The sequence below is a fragment of the Triticum aestivum genome, chromosome 2A (assembly GCF_018294505.1).
Source record: "Triticum aestivum cultivar Chinese Spring chromosome 2A, IWGSC CS RefSeq v2.1, whole genome shotgun sequence".
Lineage (NCBI taxonomy): Eukaryota > Viridiplantae > Streptophyta > Magnoliopsida > Poales > Poaceae > Triticum > Triticum aestivum.
Genome location: NC_057797.1, coordinates 584,441,473 through 584,447,487, shown reverse-complemented (window position 1 = coordinate 584,447,487; position 6,015 = coordinate 584,441,473).

The window sequence follows — 6,015 nt, the reverse complement described above, 5'->3', positions numbered from 1 at the left end:
ATCCTTTAGAACAATATTTGCTAGACCATGAAAATGATATGTTTATGAATGAAAGAAGGGAAATAGATGAAGTATTCTTTAAAAAGGAACCTATTCTGAAACACAATTTGCATGTTGAAATCCTAGGGGATCCTCCTCCACCCAAGGGTGATCCCTTGTTTGAGCTTAAACCGTTGCCTGATACTCTTAAATATGCTTATCTTGATGAGAAAAAGATATATCCTGTTATTATTAGTGCTAACCTTTCAGAGCATGAGGAAGAGAGATTATTGAAAACTCTGAAGAAGCACCGTGCTGCTATTGGGTATACTCTTGATGATCTTAAGGGCATTAGTCCCACTCTATGTCAAGATAAAATAAATTTGGAAGAAGATGCTAAACCAGTTCGTGATCATCAACGACGGCTGAATCCTAAAATGAAAGAAGTGGTAAGAAAGGAAATACTAAAGCTCCTTGAGGCAGGTATAATCTATCCCGTTGCTGATAGTCAGTGGGTAAGTCCTGTCCATTGTGTCCCTAAGAAGGGAGGTATTACTGTCGTTCCTAATGATAAAGATGAATTGATTCCTCAAAGAATTATTACAGGTTATAGGATGGTAATTGATTTCCGCAAATTAAATAAGGCCACTAAAAAGGATCATTACCCCTTACCTTTTATCGATCAAATGCTAGAAAGATTATCCAAACATACACATTTTTGCTTTCTAGATGGTTATTCTGGTTTCTCTCAAATACCTGTGTCAGCCAAGGATCAATCAAAGACTACTTTTACTTGCCCTTTTGGTACTTTTGCTTATAGACGTATGCCTTTTGGTTTATGTAATGCACCTGCTACCTTTCAAAGATGCATGATGGCTATATTCTCTGACTTTTGTGAAAAGATTTGTGAGGTTTTCATGGATGATTTCTCCGTCTATGGATCTTCTTTTGATGATTGCTTGAGCAACCTTGATCGAGTTTTGCAGAGATGTGAAGAAACTAATCTTGTCTTGAATTGGGAAAAGTGCCACTTTATGGTTAATGAAGGTATTGTCTTGGGGCATAAAGTTTCTGAAAGAGGTATTGAAGTTGATAAAGCCAAGGTTGATGCTATTGAAAAGATGCCATGCCCCAAGGACATCAAAGGTATAAGAAGTTTCCTTGGTCACGCCGGATTTTATAGGAGGTTCATTAAGGACTTCTCAAAAATTTCTCGGCCTCTGACTAATTTATTACAAAAAGATATACCATTTGTCTTTGATGATGATTGTGTAGAAGCATTTGAAATACTTAAGAAAGCATTGATCTCTGCACCTATTGTTCAGCCACCTGATTGGAATTTACCCTTTGAAATTATGTGTGATGCTAGTGATTATGCTGTAGGTGATGTTCTAGGGCAAAGAGTTGATAAGAAATTAAACGTTATTCAATATGCTAGTAAAACCCTAGACAATGCACAAAGAAATTATGCTACTACTGAAAAAGAATTCTTAGCAGTTGTATTTGCTTGTGATAAATTCAGACCTTATATTGTTGATTCTAAAGTAACTATTCACACTGATCATGCTGCTATTAAATAGCTTATGGAAAAGAATGATGCTAAACCTAGACTTATTAGATGGGTTCTCTTGCTACAAGAATTTGATTTACATATTGTTGATAGAAAGGGAGCTGAGAACCCCGTTGCAGACAACTTGTCTAGGTTAGAAAATGTGCTTGATGACCCACTACCTATTGATGATAGCTTTCCTGATGAGCAATTAAATGTCATAAATGCTTCTCATACTGCTCCATGGTATGCTGATTATGCTAATTACATTGTTGCCAAATTCATACCACCTAGTTTCACATACCAGCAAAAGAAAAAGTTCTTCTATGATTTGAGGCATTACTTTTGGGATGACCCACATCTTTATAAAGAAGGAGTAGATGGTGTTATTAGACGTTGTGTACCTGAGCATGAACAGGAACAGGTCCTACGCAAGTGTCACTCCGAAGCTTATGGAGGACACCATGCTGGAGATAGAACTGCACATAAGGTATTGCAATCTGGTTTTTATTGGCCTACTCTCTTCAAAGATGCCCGTAAGTTTGTCTTATCTTGTGATGAATGTCAAAGAATTGGTAATATTAGTAGACGTCAAGAAATGCCTATGAACTATTCACTCGTTATTGAACCATTTGATGTTTGGGGCTTTGACTATATGGGACCTTTTCCTGCCTCTAATGGTTATACACATATTTTAGTTGCTGTTGATTACGTTACTAAGTGGGTAGAAGCTATTCCAACTAGTAGTGTTGATCATAACACCTCTATTAAAATGCTTAAAGAAGTTATTTTTCCAAGATTTGGAGTCCCTAGATATTTAATGACTGATGGTGGTTCACATTTTATTCATGGTGCTTTCCGTAAAATGCTTGCTAAGTATGATGTTAATCATAGAATTGCATCTCCTTATCACCCTCAGTCTAGTGGTCAAGTAGAATTGAGTAATAGAGAGCTCAAATTAATTTTGCAAAAGACTGTCAATAGGTCTAGAAAGAATTGGTCCAAGAAACTTGATGATGCATTATGGGCCTATAGAACTGCATATAAAAATCCTATGGGTATGTCTCCGTATAAAATGGTTTATGGAAAAGCATGTCACTTACCTCTCGAACTAGAACACAAGGCATATTGGGCTATTAAAGAGCTCAATTATGATTTTAAACTTGCCGGTGAGAAGAGGTTATTTGATATTAGCTCACTCGATGAATGGAGAACCCAAGCCTACGAAAATGCCAAGTTGTTTAAAGAAAAAGTTAAAAGATGGCATGATAAAAGGATACACAAGCGTGAGTTTAATGTAGGTGATTATGTATTGCTATACAAATCTCGTTTAAGATTTTATGTAGGAAAACTTCTCTCTAAATGGGAAGGTCCTTACGTTATCGAGGAGGTCTGTCGTTCCGGTGCCATAAAAATCAACAACTTCGAAGGGACAAATCCGAAGGTGGTGAACGGTCAAATAATCAAACATTATATCTCAGGTAATCCCATAAATGTTGAAACCAATGTTATTGAAACCGTAATCCCGGAGGAATACATAAGGGACACTTTCCGGAACATTTCAGACTCTGAAAAGGAATAGGTATGTGGTACGGTAAGTAAACCGACTCCAAAACAGTTTTTAAGGCAATATTTCTCCGTTTTGGAATATTTAGAAAAATAGAAAAATAAAAAGCAGTCCGGGAAGGACACGAGGCCTCCACGAGGGTGGAGGGCGCGCCCTACCCTACTGGGCGCACCCCCCTACCTCGTGGGCACCTCGTGCGCTCTCCGGACTCCGTTTTCTTGCACAATATGTATTTGGTTCGGTAAAAATTCATTATATAATCTCCCGGGGGTTTTGACTCCCGTATCACGCAGTTATCCTCTGTTTGTGTTTCGAGTTGTTGCTGCTGAAGATTAGAGCAAGATGTCTTCGCAAGAGTCAGTCGGGGAGAGCCGGGTGTCTCATCCGGCACCGAGATCAATGACAAACAACAATGTTGACCTCTTTGGGCCAACAACAGAGGAAGAGATGGAGGCTGATTTGAAGAGGATAGATGCCATGGAAGAGGATCAAGAAGTCACTTCCCGCTTCCGAGCTGGATTCACAATGGGAGAACTGTAGAGCTCGGCTATTCCAAACTCGGTTATCCCTTCCAATGATAGATTTCTTTCTTATGAGAATATGAAAAGGAGTGTCACTGGTTCTCCTGCAGCTATGCAGCACCCTTGGGTGCAGGGAGCTTTGGCTGTTACCGGAAAACTTCGAAAGGAAATAATGGACCTCAAGCAGCAAGTCAATAAGCTCGAGGAGGAGAATCGTATCCTGAGGGGCATCATCGCCAAGAATATCACATCACCATCCCCGAAAAGAGAGACATAATCACATGGGTATGGGCACTCCCCTTGGCAACTGCCAAGCTTGGGGGAGTGCCCCGGTATCGTATCACCATCACTTTTATCTTTACCATTTTTCTTAGTTCGATCCTTTTGGTAGCATCTTGATCTAGTAGAATAAAGTTTATGTCATGATCTAGTTTTGAGTTTTGCTTTATGATCCCTCTATGTAATCGAGTCCATGAGCTATATATAATAAAGATTAGTGTTGAGTCAAGGGCTTGATTATTTTGCCATGATCCTAAGTGAATAAAAGAAAAGAGAAATAATAAAAAGGAAACAAAGAGATCATATGGATCTTATGGAGAGTAATGAGCTCACATAGAAAAAGTATGATGAATAAAAGTTGTTGAGAGTTGACAAACATAGTTTTGGTCATCGTTGCAATTAATAGGAAGTAATAAAGAAAGAGAGGTCTTCACATATAAATATACTATCTTGGACATCTTTTATGATTGTGAGCACTCATTAAAATATGACATGCTAAAGAGTTGACGTTGGATAAGGAAGACAACGTAATGGGTTATGTTTTCTTACATCTGAGATAAATTATATTGTCATGGATCATCCAACATGGTTGAGCTTGCCTTTCCCCCTCATGCTAGCCAAATTCATCGCACCAAGTAGAGATACTACTTGTGCTTCCAAATACCCTTAAACCAGTTTTGCCATGAGAGTCCACCATACCTACCTATGGATTGAGTAAGATCCTCCAAGTAAGTTGTCATCGGTGCAAGCAATAAAAATTGCTCTCTAAATATGTATGACTTATTAGTGTGGGAGAAAATAAGCTTTATACGATCGTGTGATATGGAAGAAATAAAAGCGACAGACTGCATAATAAAGGTCCATATCACAAGTGGCAATATAAAGTGACGTTCTTTCGCATTAAGATTTTGTGCATCCAACCATAAAAGCGCATGACAACCTCTGCTTCCCTCTGCGAAGGGCCTATCTTTTACTTTTATCTCCTACCTTGCATAAGATTCATGGTGATCTTCACCCTTCCTTTTTACATTTTATCCTTTGGCAAGCACAGTATGTTGGAAAGATCCCGGTATATATGGCTAATTGGATGTGAGTTTTCATGAACTATTATTGTTGACATTACCCTTGAGGTAAAACGTTGGGAGGCAAAACTATAAGCCCCTATCTTTCTCTGTGTCCGATTAAAACTCCATACCCATAAGTATTGCGTGAGTGTCAGCAATTGTGAAAGACTATATGATAGTTGAGTATGTGGACTTGCTGAAAAGCTCTTATATGTTGACTCTTTCCTATGTTATGATAAATTGCAATTTCTCCAATGACTGAGATTATAGTTTGTTAGTTTTCAATGAAGTTTACGATTCATACTTGAAATTGTGATTGAATTATTACTCTAGCATAATAAATCATATGACAAGAATTATGTAAGTTGTTGTTCTAAGAATGATCATGATGCCCTCATGTCCGTATTTTACTTTTATCGACACCTCTATCTCTAAAAATGTGGACATACTTTTCGATTTCGGCTTTCGCTTGAGGGAAAGCGAGGTCTAAGCTAGGGGGAGTTGATACGTCCATTTTGCATCATGCTTTTATATCAATATTTATTGCATTATGGGCTGTTATTACACATTATGTCATAATACTTATGCCTATTCTCTCTTATTTTACAAGTTTTACATAAAGAGGGAGAATGCCGGCAGCTAGGATTCTGGGTTGGAAAAGGAGCAGACATTAGGGACCTATTCTGCACAGCTCCAAAAGTCCTGAAACTTCACGGAAGACATTTTCAGAATACATAAAAAATATTGAGCGCAAGAAGTTCACCAGGGGGCCACACCCTGCCCACGAGGGTGGGGGCGGGCCCTACCCCCCTGGGCACGCCCCCTACCTCGTGGGCCCCCTGGTGGCCCTCGGATGGCCATCTTATGCTATATGGAGTCTTTCAAGGGAAAAATCATAAGCCATATCCCCGGACGAAACTCCGCCGCCACGAGGCGGAACCTTGGCGGATCCAATCTAGGGCTCCGGCGAAGCTGTTCTGCCAGGGAAACTTCCCTCCGGGAGGGGGAAAATCATCGCCATCGTCATCACCAACGCTCCTCTCATCGGGAGAGGGC